The 22,089-nt window shown below is 38.4% G+C and overlaps 1 long non-coding RNA gene across 1 annotated transcript; it reads right to left on the reverse strand.

Annotated features, from left to right (window-relative positions):
• Nucleotides 1–14,325: 14,325 nt before the first annotated feature.
• On the reverse strand, nt 14,326–15,126 carry LOC126108741 (uncharacterized). Its single transcript, XR_007523616.1, has 3 exons — nt 14,980–15,126; nt 14,715–14,825; nt 14,326–14,556 (listed from the first exon to the last, which is right to left on the reverse strand). It is a non-coding gene; the product is annotated as an uncharacterized LOC126108741 (long non-coding RNA).
• Between the last annotated feature and the right edge of the window lie 6,963 nt (nt 15,127–22,089).

Raw genomic sequence — 22,089 nt, forward strand, 5'->3', positions numbered from 1 at the left:
AGTCACTCAGTGTGATTATTTAATGAACTTGTTTGGAAAATCTGTCTAGTCGTCCACATAACTTCTTTGTATTAAAGTGTTAGTAAAGTTTTGGAGACAAAGTTCTTTGAAATGTTATTTTCTGAAGATTTACTTTTTTGTAGATTTGGATGGTGACTTCGCCACGGAAAGAACCTGCCACTGTTTAGGGTTCATAAAGTGTAGTAGCTGACTTGGTTTATTTGAATTATAAAAATAGTTGATAGCAGAAGTTAATCATCATTGTGTGTTTTGTCACCAAGAAATGTGAAGTAATCTCAAGTTTAAATCAATGAAGTCATGTCCATCACTGAAATATTAGATTACAATTTCAACCAATTTCAGAGAATGAGACTTCAGAAGTTTAGCATTACGAAAGAATACCAGCTATATAACCAGGTCAGTAATGCTACGTAGTATGTTTAGCTTTTCACTGAGCAACTGAGAATCCCTAATGATGATGAAGAGCTTCCTAAAGATGCTTTAAACATAAAATGTGCCTACCCATACAACTAAGTATGAGAGCAGTGCACATTAAAAAAAAAAGCATTTTGTAAGGAACTTCCTTTCCAACCGAAAAAACAGGGTGCCCGAAACTGCAATACTAAGTTCTGTACTGTACAGTGCACTCATTGACACAGCGAACGAGCGAGCATGCTGGGACATACTAGAGACAGGATAATGAGCTGCTAATTGCAGCATCTGCAGGCTATGCTGGGACTGTGGGGGAAGTGGAGTAAAGTAGAGAAGGTAAAAGGATTCTGCCACTGCGCCGGTGGGATAGACGGTTGTGTAGCGCTCGAGTGGAAGGAGGGTAGGTTGAGATCAGGGCAGTGGTGTGGGTGGAAAGAATCCAGTCAGTGAAGCAGTCGTTGAGTTCGGGCATATCATGTTCGGTGGCATGCTCAGCAAATGGGTGATCCAGTTGTCCTTGGCCAGTTTGGTGCTGGCCATTCATGTGGACACACAACTTGGCAGTGGTCCTGACATGTAGAATGACAGCAAGTGGTTGCAGATAACTTGGTAGAGCATGACTGCTTTCACATTTGTCCCTGCCTTTGATGGGATGGGAGATGCCTGGGACAGGACTGGAGCATGTTGTCATATGGTTCAGGTTTTGCATCTATTACATGATAAGCCCCATGGGACAATTGGGGTGTGTGTGTGGGGGGGGGGGGGGATATTTTTCAATTCAGGACATGATGAGAGGTAGTCGAAACCCAGCCATTCTCTGAATCATTGTTAATGAATCCTGATGATGACAGAAAAATTATTATGAACTATCATTAATGCAATACAAATCACCATTTTAAGGAAACTAAAGAGTTTGGGCAGAGAGCCCAAACTCTTTGCCTTTACAAATGTCTGCTTGTGTGTGTGTGTGTGTGTGTGTGTGTGTGTGTGTGTGTGTGTGTGTGTGTGTGTGTGTGTGTGTGTGTGTGTGTGTGTGTGTCTTTCCGCTCCGGGGTTTGGAATGACTCCTTACCCTCTCCCTTAAAACCCACATCCTTTCGTCTTTCCCTCTCCTTCCCTCTTTCCTGATGAAGCAACCGTTTGGTGCGAAAGCTTGAATTTCGTGTTTATGTTTGTGTGTCTATCGACCTGCCAGCACTTTCATTCAGTAAGTCACATCATTTTTGTTTTTAGATATATTTTTCCCACATGGAAGTTTCCCTCTATTGTATATATACATATATATCCTTTCCTCAGACCATTTTGCAAAAAATAACTCAATTTTCTCCAAGAACTGCCCAAATGCTTCAATATTAGTGTCTAGCATACAGTACAAAAATATAGTTATGATTTTTAACATGGGCTGTAACAGTGCTGCTGCTTCCATTGCACTTTTTAGGTTTGTATCATCCACACTAAGGACACTGTATTGCACAAGTACTGTAAGCCCATCAGCCTGATTTATGTAGTCTCATCTATGATGCCTCTTCGGTAGCACATCAGTCTGAAGTCATAAAGCTGAAAAGCTTAATGACTTCAGGATAGTATTTCCTCAAAACTACAGACACACACCACAATTTTGGTTTCACTGTTTCATATGTTGTCTTCAGGGTCCTATTGTTGGATGGTGACCAATTTCTTAACTTCATATGAAAAAATTATTACTCAGGTTAGACTGTAATTATTAATAATAATTTTGTTGGTAAGAAGTGTAGTGATCTAGGACTTTGGAAAAGTATATGGAATCATTTTACACATCGGCATTGGCATTAATGCGTTTACAGATACAAGTTCAATACTGAACATCATGGGAAATTATGCAATATTCATAACTAATGGATCAATCAGTTAGTGAAGTGAGCCACCTTGTGCATAGAAAGTGGAGTAACAGAAATACAGCAGTAAAAGATGAAATCTAATAAGCACAGAGCCAAAATCTACAATGTAAAATGTGTCTACTTCTGAACTTTAATGATAATTTTCTTGTAAGTTAATTTTTTCCATAAAACTTTAACTATGTTAATGACAAGTTGGAATGCAAGTCTTTACAATGAGTGGTATCATCCTTAACAAATCTATTTATTAGCTCAAAATATTTTCACTGCTTTTTACTATAGTAAAATTGTTAATCAGACATAACTTTTAATTAACATGGTTTTAAACAAAACTAATTGTATTTTTGCTGTCAGATACTGAGACTACAACTGTAGTAATGAAATCTGACCTAAATAACAAATGGGCAGATTTATGCCTACATCACATACAAATATTACTGAAAATCAGAACCAAAAGATGCCCAAGGTCAGAAAAGAGAGAAAAAAATTATTGGTAGTAGTTGCAGTGTAATTAGAGCAGGTGGCGGAAGCCAGCTCGATCTGCCACAGTATGCCATGACCATCCCCTGTGATATGTTCAGTTGTAGCTTACCTTCACTGAGCCAGTGCTTTTTAACACACAATCTAGTCTTATTGTTTACACCTAATAGACTACTAAGATTACCAATTTCATTTTTTAATGACCTGACATTTATATACCAGAATAATCATGAGTCATCACCACAAAATGGTAAATGTGGATTCTTAGGCAGTAGCACGTCATTGTCTTCACTTTATACACAGTCTTCTGTTGAGAGGAGATTGCATACATACAACAGCAGATACCTCCTTGATTGAATTGAATGCAGATGCTCCCAGTAAAGCAATTTGCTCAGTACTACCCATGTAAAAACCACAGTTCCTTTCTCGTTCTGGCAGACTCTCATACAATGACTTCTTTCTTTTCATTCAAATTCTGTGTATTTGTTTTATGCAATGTCGTACTAATATAATTGAACATTTGTAATACTATTCTATGAAAGAAAAGTAATTGTTTCCTTTTTCATGGGTTTGTCCATGTGTTTGTAGCAGTATCAGTAAATATGAAAAGATGGCCAAATAATGTAATACTTAAATTTCAGTCATATAATGAAGTAATGTAATAATATCAGTTAGATCTTCTCAACTATTATCATGAAATAAACTAGAACTATTTATTGTACGTGGGTAAAAGACAGTATGACATTCCCCCACTGCATTTTTTGTAGATTATGTACAATATATGTCAAGCACACATGAGATAATTGTTTATTATCCCTTATGTGCTTTCTGAATTTACCTTGCAGTTCGTTTTATAACAAAAAGTGCACTAAATATTGCATGAACATAGACATCATGCTACTCTACAAATCAATGTGTTACATGTAGCTCCAAATAGCTTGGCACCCACACAGATCCAGATGTGTCTACCTTTTTGTTAAGAAGGAGTGACCATCTTAGTCTGCAATAATCTGCTGAGCAGTGTGCTTGGTCCACTATCTGCAGTTGCATTAATTATTAATGGGGTGATTTTCTTATTAGGCACTCCAGTCAGTTATATTATTAGTCATACTGGGATGAGCTGTCCATATGATCTTTCGCAGACTCGCTGACTGTAGCTTAGGAGTTCTGCTTTTGAGTAGGCCTCAGAATCCCCCCTTCCAGATAGTGCTCGCACACAACGAAATCCTCATCACTTCCACTGTACCCACCCATACAATACCATCTGCACAGGTATGGGACAATACTTCACTCTTAACACTTTGTTTCCACATTCAGCTTGGCCACATGCAACCGAACTGTCACCTAACCACACTAACCTAATCCTCTGGTTACACTACACATCAGTCATCACAACAAAACGCCTGTTCAATCTTATTATGTCAGCGTTCATTTAGGGAGATAATGTAGGTGTTTACACATCCTGAAAATTAATTTGTGTAAGAATATATCATCTGAAAGGTAGTGTTATGGAAGAATGGTCAAGATTATATGGGTACACTGGATAACTAAATAGCTGGTACTGAATAAATTTGGTAAGAAGAGAAATTAATGGCACAACTAAAAAATCGGATTGGTTGTTAGAATACATCTCGAGACATGGGGGAATTGTGAAGTAAATTTGGTACTGGAGGGAAGTGGGTGGGGTAAAGTTACAGAGGCACGCCTAGGTTGGACTATGGTATGAGGGTTCAAATGGATGTAAGTTGTGCTTTATAACAAAATGTAATGTAAGCTGTGCCTTATAACAAAATGTATCCAAGTTTCCTGAATAAATTAATTACAGTTACAGCCCATGCTTTTAAGTGTGATATCCTAGTGAATTTGTGCATCAGTACAAATTGTCAGGGGTATCAAATACAAGTCTGTATCACTTTTATTTTCAATGAACTATTCTCAGTTCAAATATTTACTAGCAACAAACATTTGATATAATAGTCTGTTGATGTAGACCCATTTATAATATGATCCAGCATGTTGAAGAAAGTGTACAAGAAAAACACTCCATCCACACAGCCCTTCAAGGACCAACGGTACTGACTGGCTGCCGTGCCATCCTCAGCCTTAGTCATCACTGGGTGTGGATACAGAGGGGCGTGTGGTCAGCACACAACTCTCCCAGCCGCTGTCAGCTTTCGTGACCAGTGTCGCTACTTCTCAGTCCAGCAGCTCTCAATAGGCCTCACAAGAACTGAGTGCACCTCGCTTGCCAACAGCACTGCGCAGACCCCGATGGTGACCCATCCGAGTGCTAGCCGAGCCCAACAGCTCTTAGTATCGGTGATCTGACGGGAACCAATGTTACCACTGTGGCAAGACCATTGGCCAAGGAAAATATTGGTTTCATTTATTATTGTGTTGAGACCACAGGAAACTAAGGTGCAATTGGCTAGCGCAAGTTCCTTGGTGTAATACGTAACTCACAGACTTCAGCATGTTTACACAAAAAACATTAAATACAAAATAATTTTTAATCATTATGGGCTCCAAATATTTAGGTATTCTGTGTAAAATTTTCTCCCCTAGCAGATTTGGATGTTTGCGATATTATTTATTTCAGTGTTACAAGATCAGTGATTAACAAATGGCTACTTAGAAATGGCTTTCACACAAATAAAGAGTATTAGATACGTATTTCAACACAGGAGGCAAGCTTACACGATACTCCCTCAAGGTAAAATTCACATCTGTTGGCAATAGTTTGTCAGCGGTGTTACTAATGCAATATAACTTATGCCCTTGTTCCCTGCAAACCAAGTTGAACCTGGAATATTAGACAATGAATGCCGGTGTAATAAAATCTCAATCAATACTGTAATGTTTAATACAGTTACAATTCCACATTTTGCTCATCTTTACTCTCAGTGCATTTCCTTTGCCACAACTGAATAATAAATCTGTAAAAATGTAATTGCAAAAATCACAGTACAGCGTGTAAATATACTATCAATACTGTACAGATTACAGTGAGTACTGATATTAGCTAACAAGAATAGACACTACATTAACCATTTTTGATTATCATGTTGATGACTAATGTAGAATAGAAGCAAATTATTCCGAGAATGGGACATTAATACAAAGAAAAATCTTTATATACACGTCAAAATAAGAGTTTAAAACTGCATCAGAATAACGGCCACAAAAGATGAAACTCAAGAAATGTACCAAGAACTGTTCTTCACTCTTTGATAGGAATGATAAAACTACATTAAATGTGCACATCATAAGCTATTTATTTCACAACATTACTTGCCATCCCATGATTGGAATACAGTCATTTTTTGAGCGTTCCCGTAACCTACTCTTTCTGCCCAGGTATCTTAAATAAGCCAAAAATCTATAGTCATTCTTGAAGCACTTAACGATGCTGTATTTTATGCGCATTCCTCAAGCTTGCAGCAGCATCAGTATTTGGGCATAGTCTGAGAGCATTAAGACAGTACACAGTAGTTGAAGCGGATTGGGTAACTTCTGTGAACCATGTTACTTCCCAACTCTGTTTAGCTTCACACTTGCAAATATCTATTTCAATTTTTTTCTTTTTTTTCCTTTATTGGATTTCGATTTCCCCCAGAGTGGCGGGAGGGGGGGGGGGGGCTCGCAACAGCACAATACACCACCCTGCAGCCTACAGATAAGTTAACAAACAGAATTAGGAGATATGAGGACAATAAAAGCAGGCGATAAAATGGGGACTGTTAAAAATTGAAACATGGAGAAAAAGATGCGAAGAAAAGATAAAAGCAAATAGTCGGCAATGTTGATTAAAACACATAGTAAACAGACAAGCACAATTTAAAAAAACACGCCAACAGTCTGGTTTCTGTTTTCACGAGATAAAAAACACAACTAGCGACAGAATGGTGGCTGTTCACAACACTGTCAGGGGACACACAACACTGAACACTCAGTTGAAACAGCACTATAGAGGCGACACGACAACAGATGGAGGGAGGGAGGACCCAGACCAATGAGGGGGAAAAGGGGGAGGAGAGGGGAAAAAAGGGGGGAGCCAATGGAGGGAGGGGACATAGAAAAAAAGGGGGGCTGGGTGGACGCAAGAAGTGGGAAAGGCAGTGGAGGGGAGAGCAGAAGGGCTCAGGGGAGAGAAGGGAGTCAAGAGCAAGGGCGGGCAGGGGAAAAACAGGATCGAAGGATGGGAAGAGGGAGGGTAGGCAGGGAAAAAAAAAGGATGGAAGGACGGGGAGGGGACCCCCGGGAAAAGGATAGAGGAAGGGAGGGGGAGGTGAAGATCAGGGATGATAGGAGGGATAAATGGAGGGAGAGAGAACATCATCTGGGAGCGGGAGTTGGTGGAAGCCACTTTGGGAAAGGAGATTAAGGGTGCAGAGGCGGAGGGTAGGGGGGACACAATAGTGAAGGTGCGGGAGAAGGCAAGGGTTGGAGAGGAGAAGGGCAACCAGGGGATGAGGGGTATCAAGTTTGCGGGAGGTGTAAAGGATCCGGATACGTTCGAGGAAAATGAGCAGATGGGGGAAAGCAATCAGGTCATAGAGGATCCATGTGGGGATGGGAGGTGTAAATGGATGGTGAGACAGAGTGCATCGCACTCAAGGATCTGGAGGGACTTGTAGAATTTGGTGGCAGGGGGGGGGGGGGGGCAGATATCGAGGTGGGACTAGCATAAGAGAGGATAGGATAAATTAAGGAAGTGTAGGCATGGAGGATGGTAGAGGGGTTCAAACCCCATGTCCGGACAGAAAGGATTTGAATGAGTCAGAGGCGGTTGTGAGCTTTCTATTGGATTTTTTTTTCTTTTTTGAATCAATGCATCACCACAAGTGTTGCTGAGTGTGAAGAATTCTCTTTGCAAATAATTAATAAACTTGAGCACTTATACCAGCTTTGTTAACAAACTATAAGTAAGCAGTAAACATAGATAAAGCTTCTAATTGTGACATCAAATAAAAGGTTCTCCATTGCTTGCACTGTTGCTTGGTGTCACTAACAGATGTGAGCTTGGCACGATGCCGGGAAAAATACGGCGATCCTTTTACCACCTGTCTCCTGTCACCATCTGATATGCAGTGGCTGATAGAGCACAGTCGTATGTCAGTGATATTCTATGCACCCATTTCTAGCCCTGTATGGAAAGCCATTCTGGGCTTACATTTCAGAAAGATAATGCCCATCTCCACACAGCGACACTTTCTACTGCTTGTCTTCATGCTTAAAAACCCTTCCTTGGCCAGTGAGGACGCAGGATTGCTCCTCATCTGAGAACGTATGTAACATTATTGGTGAGGCCCTCTGACCAGCTCAGGATTATGATGAGCTAAAGCACAAACTGGACAGTATATGGCTCGACATCCCTGAAGAGGACATCTAACAAATCTATCAATCAATGCAAAGCCAAATAACAGCTTATATAAGGACCAATGGCGCATCAACACATTACTGCCTTGCTCCATTTGTGAAGCTCTTTCTCTTGAATAAGTTGTCCAATTTTTCTGCATTTCTGATCATTTGGTTGACTGTACATGTATATAACATCCATCAATTTCGGTCCCATGTGGACAATTTCTTCAAGGTGAGTTGTTTTTTTTCTGTCTTAGAGGTTTTTCCCCGTGTGGGAATCATGAATTGTGCAAGTATAAGGGTTGTGACTATGTGACACGTCTAAGTTTTGATTGATACTGGAAGTGTGCTCAGGTAATTGTAGTTCTTGGGGCAAGTGCTTGTGGTAAGCGACAAATCTGGGTTCGAATCCCGACCGGCACAAATTTTCTTCTGGTCCAAATGGCTGATGTCAATATAGTGTCTCAGTACATGAAGTTATTTTGTAACAATTCGGAAGCATTCATAGCTAGCTGTATTATTCAGCAACAAGAAATGCCTTTTTTGTTATAACATTTTATATCCTCTTCACTTCAGCCAGAATCAGTTATTTTGCCACCTAATTGGGTAAAGTCGTATACTACTTCAGTGTGTCAGTTTCTAGTCTAATTCCCTCAGCATCAGCTGGTTTCTTTCAACTACATAGCTGTACCCTTGTTTTATTTTTGTCACTGTTCTTCATATGACCTCTTTTCAACACACTGTTCATTCCATTCACCTGCTCTTCATAGCCTTTTGCTGTCTCTGAGAGAATTACAATATCATTAGAAAACCTCAAAGCCTTTGTTGTTTGTCCCAGAACTTCTCCTTGATTTCCTTTACTCCATACTCAACGTACAGACTGAATAACACCAGTGGTACACTACAACCCAGTTTTCTCCACTTACCCACTGCTTTCCTTTCACATTCTGTGACTCTTGCAACTGCAGTCTTGTTTCTGTACAAGTCTTGAATAACTGTTCACTTCAATTTCTAAAAATCTGTGATACCTTCAAACTTCAAAGAGTGTATATAAGTAAACATTGTTACAATCTCTTTCTAAATCGGCCAGTGCTATGAGAAGAAGAGCATAATATGTTATTTCTCAAGACAACAAATCTCTTGTGAACATTTACTAATTGTACACAGCCGAATATGGTATCACTAGAAAGAGTTTTATTTGGCACTGCATACGATTTTGTGCCATGACTTACCATTTTCTGAAAATTTTAATACAAAAGACACTTTTAGCTATCGTAGGCAAAAGGGCATCATGGATGTCCTAGTTCATACCTCTATTTTACGAAGTTAACTCATTAATCACAAATAAGAGATGGACTTTCTATACAGTGTTATCACAAATGCCTTTTTATTTGTTTTAAAGTGCTTATTAACTGGATAATTTGTACACAGCATTGTCATAAACAATAACTATGACCACTAAGGTAGTCCATTCTCTCTGGCCATCGTGCAAGTTGACGTTTCGAAACAAATATACTTTCCGAATTGTTAAATATATTTGTCATTTGTGCCTTGAATTGTAATTTACGCATTGCTCCTATGGTCTAATGTGCTTACTGTAGTTGAAAATGTTTGTCAACTTAAAGTTTCAGGTTGTGTAGCCCTACTGCAAACCTCCATGGGGTCTATGGCAGAGGGTATGTCCCACTGTAGCAGTTAATAGGGTTACTTCCTGTTTCATTCTCGAATGGAGCATGGGAATAATCATTGTTTGACACACTCACAATCCCTGCATGAGCAATACATGGGGGGTGTAGCATATTTCTAGAGTAATCATTTATAGCTTTTTCTCAAAACTTTAACAGATTTTCTTGGGGTAGTTTATGTCTGTCTTCAAGAGTTTGCCATTTCAGTTCCTTCAGTGTGTATATGACACTATCCCATGAATTAAACAAATTTGTGGTCACATATGCTGCCCTTCTCTGTATAAGTTCAGTATATAAGTATATCTCGTATAGGTCCACACACTTGACCAGTAATCTAAGATGGGTCGCATAATTGATTTATAAGCAATCTCTTTAGTAGAATTATTGCACTTCAAGCATTCCAAGTACAAAACGCATTTTAGAAAACACAGAAATGTATATACAAGGCTGTACCATTAATTCACAATTAGTATTTCCCATTATTCAGTTCATTTTCAGAGATGTTTCTCTTCATTCCCACAACAACCCATATCCCAGCAACTACACTTACTCCAGATGCTGTCATTATTTGAAACTGTAAAAGTGGAAGAGCATCACACTGCTCATCCAGTACCTTGAAGAACTGCAATTCCACATTTGAATTGGAATGTTGAGATATCTCACATCTTCAAGGTACTAAACTTTTCAGATGATACAATACATTTTCCATGTATTAATATTATGCTAAAATTTTCTTTTTCTACTCCGTTAAGATGAATGTGGAGGGATTAAGGCTAATGCTCTGCAGCAAATACTAATATGTTTGCTTAACATTTTGATAAAATGTCTTGAGTGAACACATGGCCTTTCTGTATATATTGCAATAAATGCACATAAATCACTACATAACTCAGATATTATTCTATGTCTTAATATTATGCTTAAATTATGTTTTCCTACTCCATTAAAATGAATGTGGAGGAATGAATGCTAATGCTCTGCCAGTAATCCCAATATATTTTCTGGATGTTATGTTAAAATTTATGAATTGAACATATGGCCTTTCTGAATATATTGTAATAAATGCACATAAATCACTATATAACTCAGATACTATTCTATGTCTTAATATTATGATTAAATTATTCTTTTCTACTCCATTAAAATGAATGTGGAGGAATGAATGCCAATGCTCTGCCAGTAATCCTAATATATTTTCTGGATGTTCTGTTACAATTTATGAATTGAACATATGGCTTTTCTGAATATATTGTAATAAATGCACATAACTCAGTTCATAACTCAGAGTTTCTTGCCAGTAGAAACAAAAATCGTACAAATTATGGCTAGTTCCCAGAGTCTTTGGCATTATACTCTACTCATGGTTCATTGTTTGACATATGGTCAGTTGTATACTTTAGATTAGAAACTCTTGATGATTCCTTCTTTTGGTAAGAATGGTAGAAATCACCTTAGATGGTATGTTCTTCTCATTTATGAGTACATGACCCCAACTGGGCTTGGTAGAACTGCAGTCTGATCAGACAGTTGGAATGTGTGATCTTCAGAAGCATCAATGAATGGGCTAACTTGTGAACAACAGAATTGCACAAATTGTGTTACCTGGCAGTGCTGTTAGTTATTTCTGTGTGAAGCCCTTCCTTTACTTTCAACAGAAATATTATTCTTTCTGTACAATTTTGGCCACCATTTCTTAAACGTAAGCACCTCTCCTGTTTTTGATATTTTCATTTCAAAATTCATCTTTTCGTGGGAGTCAATTATTAATTCTGCATCTTTTTTCAAAAAATATATCCTATCCATCTTCCTAATTTTCCTCTTTATCTGTTGAAATCTCTATCATGTGCAAGGTTGCACTACCCTCCTGTTGGAAAGTAATGGGAGATGAATTGAAACCTTCACTCTACCACAAGCATTAAACAAACCTCACCAGTGCATGGTTTTTATTTTTGCCTCCAAAACAGGCTTTATCAGAGCTTTTTCGTGAGAGAGGTAACATATGGCCCTTGCACTCTGTAACTCGTGCACATTAAAGATATTTAATGAAATCTGACCCAAGTTAAATGGAAATTGAATTGGTATCTAGGGTAATTGCAAATTCTGCATACAATCAAACGAGAGGCCTGCAATGGTAGAATCAGTGTCAGTTTTTGCTGTAACTGCGTGTAATTTCTTGAAGAATTAATCACCACACCTCTTGTGCACTATTAACTCAGCTATTGCTGCCCTTTTACCAGCATCATTCAGAGATGGACTTTTGATTTTTATCCAAATCTCTTTACATTTACTGCTCGTATACACCTGTGGTTCCCCAGATTTTAGATTAAAATAGAAATTGATAATCAACTTGAATATCCATATTAATAGTTTTGAACATGTGCCACATAATCTGCACATGATTGGGGTCAAGATAATTAGATTCTTCATTGGCATAATGTGCTTCCCGGATTGGAAATGAGTCGATGTGCTTTTTATTTCCACTTCTTAAGCCACTGGTTCTGCATGGCCAGGGTTACATTTTCCCCTCTTACAACACACCAGTGCCTGTGTTATTCTGAATTACGATGCAATGTCCCATGGGACAAGGACCCTCTTGATAAGTGGGTTATCTGGATTCGAGTAACACTCTGGAACAAATTTTCACTGTCATCACTCCATTATACAGCTGTTGGTTGTCCATTTTCGCAACTGTGAATTCATTCCAGGTTTCCACCTTTATCTCTTGGAGATTTACCTTCTTTTAACATATTGCTATATTCGCCCATTGCTGGCATCACCAACACTTTGGAAGGCAGTTTTACAAACTTGAATCTTTCTTTCAGACCTTGATAGCCAACAAATGCATGACTACAATTTTGGTTTCTTCCCACTAAATTCCTTATCACTTCTAGGCATCTTTCTTGCCACTTGTTTTACTCCTATGAGGATTTGAACGATTCCATCCTGTTCATTTTTTGTTCTATCTTGCTGCCCTCTGTCATCTCAGTTGCCATGCTTTTCATTTGACAACTGGAAACAGAATGACATATTCAGTCGAACTTAACTTTCTACATTATTATGTTTGCTGTGGTAGTTAAATGTTAATTTTGAAGTAATACTAAATTTCAGGTTAAGACACACGTGCTGATATAACCATTACGTTTTGGTTGGTATCTATTCTCTCTCCAATTTATATATGCTTCATTTTCACTCTGCTCGCTATGTGGCTATATGTTTTGGACCCTCCACTGCATTCTTTCTTTTTCCATTACTCCCTGATATTTGTCACTAACTTCACCAGTGTCTGACATCTTACCACCAATAACAAAATAGATTAATAAAAGAGTAAGCGGAATATTGATTATTCTCCCTGCCTTAAACTGAGTTGATAGTATAAAATTTTTTGCGAGCCCAAATCTTTTGTACCTGTGGGCTTCCACTTTGAGAGAATGTGATAACAATGGCTGCATAACAATACAAAATGTTCCAGGACATATGGGATTTCTTTACATCTTGATTGGGCTACATCCTTAAACACAAACACATATGTAACTCAATGCTGTCAAAAATGGATGTGTTTGTTTTCTTAATATTCCCATTCATTTACAAAATAAATCAGTATTGCTTCTTCTGTTCTTACCTTACTCCTAAATCTGATTTGATCATTCTTGAGGTCATGTATTACTAATATTTACAATTAAAAAGGGCTTATATCAATAGTGGTACAAGTTCATTTTTGTTCATTTTGAGATACAGAGTCGTAAAGTTAAATGAGCGCTGAAAAATCTGCATTTGAGATACCAGAAATATTCAAGCATATGGCGTCTTGCTAGAGATGAACCTTTATTTATGTTTGTTTGGATCATTAATTTCAGAAGCATTATAGACAGAAAAGTGGAGGTAATGGACTTGAACCACTATTGAAATAAGCCCTTCATACTATATGACGACATGCACATTCAACATCAGTTATGGTTGGTCAAATATTGCTGTGACTCTGAATGTATTATATTAATAAGAAGCTACATTGCTCTTTTCTCCTGAAAATATCAAGTAACGTAACAAATGTGTTTGATTCTGCTTCCAATATGACAGTTTTGGTTAATACTCCACATTCCTACAGGACTTTGCAATGTTAACACAGCAGAACTCAGACATCTGTATAAGTGTAGTGAAATGAAAACAGTCATATGAATGCCTCACTTTTCTTCCGACACAGTTCAAGCCTCGGGAGAAAAGTTTTACACATGGTGTTCTACATGGCAACTTCACACACAAGAACTTTTTGCCGACACTACTACCACCTACATAAGTAAGCTTTTCCCGTGTTACTTTCAGGTAATGCACTTCAGCTATTCCTGATTTCACTGGAATATCTGTACTTCCCACTTTCATATCAACAGCCTCAAAATGCATATTGTAGACTTCGGGATATGTTACAGGTCAGTGTCACACCAAGATTGTGGAGAAAGGGGGGGGGGGGGCTGCATGGAAAATTACGGGTATTGGACGGCTTAACATGTGGAAAATGAGATTTTTATTATTCTCTCACTGTATTTAACATTTATTATTCCTATAAAATCGCACAACAACTTCAATAAAACACAGTTTAATCATTCACACACTTATTTCACTTTTAAACTGCAAATCCTCTAAGAGCTGTCTTGAATCTTCACGAGTCTCTCTCAACAGCCTTGATGTGGATAGATATGTACAGCAACCAGTAATCAGAGTCAGAACTGCGTCTGCAAAAACACAAGGATTATTAAACAATTTTTGCTGTCACTAATTACTAGCAATATAATTGACAGAGTAGATTGCTAATATTTGCTATAATGAATGTCACATTTGCAAGAACGGCTCACTGAAGTAATTAAGTCCATCGAAACGCTTACAAACTAACCTCTCATCTGACGAAACCGGTCTAAAGACGCAGTGACAATTTCTTCAGATCTGTTGACAATGATATTTTGAGTTATCACTTTGCTGAGTGACTGAAACGTAGTTCAGGTACCTGTGAACATAACAATATGTTAGAATTCATTTTCTAAACACGAACTATTATGGTACTGTACAGCTACTTACATATTAATTACACTATTAATATTTACACAGTTGTTTCTTTAGTACAAAATTAAAGCCAACGGGAGAAAAAACGTAAAACATACTTTCCAATGACAGGTTTGTTGAGATGCAATTTTCTGTGTTGACAGAAGTAACTTTTTCATACGGTGGTAAGTCGCAGAAATCGCAGGAGTACAAGAAATCGCAGAAGTTGCAGTGGCGGAGGGATACACAACCGATGTTCTTTAACTGGGACAAATCACAGTTAAGAATAACAGATACTGAAAAGTAGCATTCACAGAAATCATCGATATCGGAAAACCGCAGTTTAGCCCATCAATAGCACGAACCCTTCAAAAATTTAAACAAACGAATTTCCTTCGGCAGCGCCAAGCAACAGGGCTTTCAACCGCCGGACGATTATTCAATTTCGAAATAGGAAGCTAAACAGGAAATAACCTCATAACATTATCAATGTAATTGGCGGTTCACACCTATCGGCACGAACCCTCCAAAAACAAACGAATTTCCTTCGCCGCTTTACGCCTCATAACATTATCAATATAATTGACAGTTCACACCTATCGGCACGAACCATCCCGAAATAGGAAGCTTAACAGGAAATAACATCATAACATTATCAATGTAATTGGCGGTTCACGCCTATCGGCACGAACCCTCCAAAAACAAACGAATTTCCTTCGCCGCTTTACGCCTCATAACATTATCAATGTAATTGGCGGTTCACACCTATCGGCACGAACCCTCCAAAAACAAACGAATTTCCTTCGCCGCTTTACGCCTCATAACATTATCAATATATAATTGACGGTTCACACAAGACATAACCTCATAACATTATCAATGTAATTGGCAGTTCACACCTATCGGCACGAACCCTCCGAAAACAAACGAATTTCCTTCGCCGCTTTACGCCTCATAACATTATCAATACAATTGACGGTTCACACCTATCGGCACGAACCCTCCAAAAATTTACTTTAAGCGTGCATAATTGACGGTTCACACAAGAAATAACCTCATAACATTATCAATGTAATTGGCAGTTCACACCTATCGGCACTAGAGGTGGCAAAAAATAACGTAACTGATAGAAATAACCGGTTACTGAGAAGTAACGGTTACTGCGATAACCGTTCCTCTGATTCTGGCAGTTATTTCAATAACTGTTTAGTGTCAACAGTGCTTCGCGCCATCTGTTGACCGAAGATCGTACTGCGCATTTGGAAGGCGTTCTATAGACCATGGGAATAACTGTGAGACTGCGCGCCATCTGTTGATAAGAACTGTGTACTATTTCGTGGACCTTCGTTACTTTTAGCATAAACAATTAAATAAAGTTAATGTCCGAGCCGTGGCTGATAGGAGCTGCAGTACAGGCATTAACAAGTACGGTCGTTCCCTTAAGCCACCGCCTTACGTGTTAATTTAGCTTGGACGGGTAGTAGAAGGAAAGTTACTTAGGAATTCGAGCGACTATGGAAATAACTGTCAGAGACCGGTATTCTCCTCTGGCAGTTATCGTTATTGTCTCGTAGTTCTAGTTCTCTGGTAGTTATCGGGCTACCACCACAGATAACCTGGAAGCTGGTAACGGAATAACTGTGTGTCTAGACGTTCCTGACACGGTGACTCCAGTTAAAGGTCGTAGTTCCAGGTGATATTTCCAGAGAGGATAGTAACTGGAGCGAACAAATATTTTCGTACTGCTACGGAAATAGCCGCTGGCCATCGCGAATGACAAATAACATGTCAGAAAGTATAACATAATACAGTGGAATATAATAATTATTATCCTCATCATTTGTCAGGAGATTGTCAAAATATGTGAATATATCACAGTAACTGCTAATATTTACAGAATTGGTACACTGACAGAATAAAACACAGTTACGTACTTTTAATAAATTTATCGTACACAGAATACCCGATCTTGACTGTTGCAACCAAGTGCTGTCAAAACTGAAATATAGCAGAATTTTTACCTAAACTGGTCTATCAGTCTCTGTTACGATATTCATCTACAGAGTAGAAGGAGGGGTCGATGGAAATGTCTGATTCCACCCGTCTGCTTCGACGTAAAGGTGTTGTGGTGTGTGAATGTCATTACGGCACGGTGTTTATAAGTTGGTTTGTGTGTGTGTGTGGGGGGGGGGGGGGGCTGTCGATCTAGGTTGCAGTGCCGGAATTTGCTGGTGGTAATTAAATTTTTTTTCTAGCTGTGATGTTTTGTGTATTTATGATGTATTGAATGTGATTTAATTTATGTAGGGATGATTGATTTGTGGACTTTTGGGATTGTGGTTTTATTTTTCGCAGTTGTAGGTGTTGGTTTTTTGGCATCAGTAGCTGTGGTGGACCTATATAGGTCACCGGAAATTACCGATTCCCATTTTCATAGTTGTGTGTGTTGATGTTTTAGTATTGTCATCTGAGGTTGACCTATATAGGTCAAGGGAAATGTCTGATTCCAATTTTCGTACTTTTAGTTGTGGGTATTGGTGTTTTGGTATGGTCATCTATAGTTGACCTATATTGTTCAAGGGGGTCCGATTCCTGCAGATTTTTGTTGGTGTAGCAGAATGCTGTATTTTTTTTTCTTTTTGTTCATTTTGTGTTTTGGGATCATGGTGTGTTTTTTTTACTAGCTTGTCCTCACCCTAAAACCCCCAACTTCCCGCAGTTGTCCCATTGGTTTGATTGTATTTTTGGTGGGAAATGTTATTGTATTATTTATATGTATCTTCGTGTTTGTTGCCATGTGTATGTAGTGACGTCATAGACACACTTAAAATAGCCATTTCCGGCATATTGATGACGGGTGGAATCAGACACTTCTGTATCAAATAGTCTTTCAAACACACTGTAAACCGTGCCTTATCTGAAACCAAGTTTTTAATGGTTGCTGGCAGTTTATTGAAAATGCATGTTCCTGAATATTGGACCCCTTTTGGACCAAGGTAAGTAATTTTAGGTCTTTATGTAGATTGCTGTTCCCATTTCTAGTACTGATATTATGTATTAAGCTATTGGTTGGAAATACTTGTAACAAATTTCATAAAGGAATAAATATACTAGGAAGCAGTGGTTAGAATACAAAGTTCCTTGAACAGGTTCCTACATGATGTTCTTGAATTGATACCACGAACGATTTTTATTACACGTTTTTACATGCGAAAAACTTTTGCTACGTTTGATAAGTTACCACAGAATATGCTCCCTTATTAAATAAAAGAATGAAAAATGTGGTATGCCCTTCCCAACTGAATTTATTATCGAGTTGTAGTCCCGGAAATGTAACACCGTCAACCTTTTCGATCTGCATGTCTTCATATGTTATAAACATGCTGTCGCTGGAGAAATCGAGCAGTTTGCAAATCTGACATAAAACTTGGATTAGCGTACTCACACTTTCCCCAATAGGACTAGCTTTTACAGCACAGGAGTAAACGAATCTGTCACATTACGTATATTTTTTGTTGTATTATAAGGCTGTACACTTTATTCTATTATGTGAGCAGCACAAGAAATTAAGCTTCGAATTTAACCTACAGTACTCAGTTTACATATTACTTTATACTTAAAAACGCACGTTGTTAACATTTTACTTAAACAGTGCTTTGGCGAAGTTCCGCGTACTTTCTGTCGCAGCTGCGAAGATAATATTTCTAATAGCGACCGATAACCTACAAACATATAATATGAAACACTAATAATCGTTCTAACATCAACTAAAATGTACCCGGAGTTAATAAGCTAAGGTTATGACACGATTCATACGACATTCCTGCTATTTCACACTACTCGCAGTTATACTGATAACTAAACTGATGGATTCCAACTATGTCGTTATTTAACTGTCGGAGTTATCGGTATTCGCTAGCGAAAAATAACTTGGCAGTTATTAATAACAGTTAACGATAACGGTTATCAAAGAATAACTGGAACTGTGATAACGGTTACTCCAGAATAACCGTTTGGCCCACCTCTAATCGGCACGAACCCTCCAAACACAAACGAATTTCCTACGCCGCTTGACGCCTCATAATATTATGAATATAATTGACGGTTCACGCCTATCGGCACGAACTCCCCAAAAAATCTCAGTTAGCGTGCCTATCGGCCCCTCCAGTGGCACATTTATGTCTTTCTCAGTTTTAACCTACATGTCACCACAAATACGGCTGAGTATGAAAAATTGTCTTTGGAAATAAAAACGAGACACGGATGAGCTTTCCACCTTTGTTAAGATACTAAATCTATTCAATTGCAGTAGATAAGGAGGTTTTTGTTATTTCCAACCATTTCCTGTTAAGCTTCCTATTTCGAAATCGAATAATCGGCCGGCGGTTGAATGCCCTGTTGCTTGGCGCTGCCGACAGATGTCAGCGCGGTGCGCTCCGGGAAAAACATGGCGAGCCTTTCCCTTCCAACTCCTGTCGCCGTCTGCTTTGCAGTGCCTGTATAGCGGAGCAAACAGACTAATTGCAGTGAACACTAGCATTATTCTATGGAGGGGTGAATGCAAATGCTCTGCTGGTAAACCTAATATATTTTCTTGGCGTTCTGTTAAAATTTATTAAGTGAACATATGGCCTTGTTGAATACAGTGCAATAAATGTACATAAATCAATACGTAACTCAGTTTATTGTAATATGGGCAAAAATCAAGTAAAGTATGGCTAATTCCCATTGTCTTTCGCATTATACTCCACTCGTGGTTGATTCTTTGACATATGGCCAATTGTATATGTTAGAATAGAAGTTCTTTATGATGTCTTGTTTTGGGAGGAATGGTAGAAATCGCCTTAGATGGTGCATGCTCCTCTCATTTATGGTTACATGAGCCCAATTGAGCCTGATTTACAGGGCTTGGTGGAACTGCAATTTGATCAGAATGTTGGAATGTGTGCTATTCTGCCACATCAATGAATGGCTTAACTTTAACAACACCACGAGTGTCTTGTGAACAACAAAATTGCGCAAATTGTGTTACATAAAAGAGCTGTTAGTTTCTGTGTGAAGCCCTTCCTTTCCTTTCAACAGAAATATTAGTATTACTATGGAATTTTGGTCACGACTCCTTAAAATTTGGAACCTCTTATGTTTTTGATATTTTCAGTACAAAATTCTTCTTTGTGCGAGATTCAGTTATTAATTCTGCATATTCTTTCAGAACATATATCCTATCAACCTTTCTAATTTTCCTTTTTGTCTGGTGATATGCCTATCATGTGCAAGGTAGGACTACCCTCCAGTTGGAAAGTAATGGGTGATGAACTGAAACCTTCCCTGTGCGACAAACATTAAACAAACCTCACCATTGAATGGTTTTTATTTTGGCCTCCACAACAGTCAGAGAATGAGTGAAAGTCTTTAACATGTTGTCCAACATTTTCATTTATATAATCAAAAAGAAACGAACAAGCTTCATCAGAGCTTTTTCGTGCTATTCCTTTTCATGATAGAGACAAAAACCTGGCTGTTCCACTCTGTAATTCTGCACCTTTAAGAAATTAATGAAAGCTGCCACAAGTGACATGTAAGTTGTCTTTGTATCTGAGGTAACTGCAAATTCTGCATTATATCAAACGAGAGGCCTGCAATGGTAGAATCAGTAGCAGTTTTTGCAGCAACTGGGTGTAATTTCTTGTGCACTATTAACTCAGCTATGCTGGCCTTTTAGCAGCATCATTCAGAGATGGACTTTTCATATTTATTTATCTGAGGCTCTCCACATGTACTGCTCGCATACACTTGTGGTTGCCCAAATTTTAAATTAAAATGTCCAAGCTTAATTTTCAAATAAAACTGATAATCAACTTGAATATGGAGTTCAAAAGTTTTGAACATCAGCCACATAATCTTCTCATGTTTATGTTCCAGATAATTCTGTTCTTCATTGGCATAATGTGCTTTCTGGACTGGAAATGAGTTGATGTGATTTTTCATTTCCACTTCCTAAGCCACCAGTTTTTCACCGCCAGGATGACATTTTCCCCTCTTACAATACTCCAGCGCCTGTGTTACTCCGAATTACGATGCAATTAATGAATCTAGTAGAACTTACTCCAAACAACGTCAATTTCAAAGTAAAGCTTAGAGAAAAAATTTCTCAACCTTTCTTCATAAAGAGAGGCTTAAGACAAGGTGAATGCCTATCACCATTAGTGTTCAACTGTGCACTGGAATATGTAATGACCGAATGGTACAAGGTAACACAAAGAAAATAAGAACTGGAAGTGTGACAATTGGTAAAAGTTGAAACTGCTTGGGATTTGCTGCAGATCTTACTCTCCCAACCACGAATGTTCAAGAAACCACTAAACTATTTACATCTCTAAGAAATATCACAGAAAGTCACCCTCAGAATATCATTTGAAAAAACACATTATGCCAGCTGGGCCACAAAATTTCAGTGGAAGAACAGGAAATCAAAATCGTTGATCAATTTAAATATTTAGGTGACATCATAACTGGAAATCTGAATGAGAAACAAACATGACAAAGTAGAATAAAAACCCCACAAGGAAATTTACATTAGCAAAAACGCATACAACAAAAAAGCCTGTCTATAGTTGCAAATTTAAAACATTGTACAACAGTTACACAACCAGAAATAACATATGCATCTGCAACCATCTTCAAAACGACCGTTGTTGTTGTCGTCGTCTTCAGACCATGTACTGGCGTGATGCAGTTCTCCATGCATGGTAGCTGGAGGGAAGGGATGAGTTTTGTAGTGCATTCGAAAAATAAACAAGAATGGGTAATTGCAAACGTGTTACTGTAACTGGCACCCCAACATCTAACATTCACAAACTATTTGACGGCTCGCACAACAAAGCAGAAGCCCTCCAAAATTTCGTAAACATTTAATGGTTTCATGTATAGGATTTTGTTGCTTTTTTTCTTTACTGTGGGAATGGCGTTGCCGCAGTGGATACACTGGTTCCCGTGAGATCACAGGAGTTAAGCGCTGTCAGGCGTGGCTGGCAGTTGGATGGGTGGCCTGAAGACGGAGTGCTTTCTTTATTGTGATTGCATTCCAATGTCCCATATGGGCAGGGAAGGCCTGTCAGCGGCACAATCCACTGCTCTTCTGCCGAGTAACATGACAACTATGACAAGAATAAAATGTTAACATACATAAGGCGATAAAATGGGGAACTTAAAACAGAGCAAGGGGAGAT

This window comes from Schistocerca cancellata, chromosome 11 (genome assembly GCF_023864275.1).
Source record: "Schistocerca cancellata isolate TAMUIC-IGC-003103 chromosome 11, iqSchCanc2.1, whole genome shotgun sequence".
Taxonomy (NCBI): domain Eukaryota; kingdom Metazoa; phylum Arthropoda; class Insecta; order Orthoptera; family Acrididae; genus Schistocerca; species Schistocerca cancellata.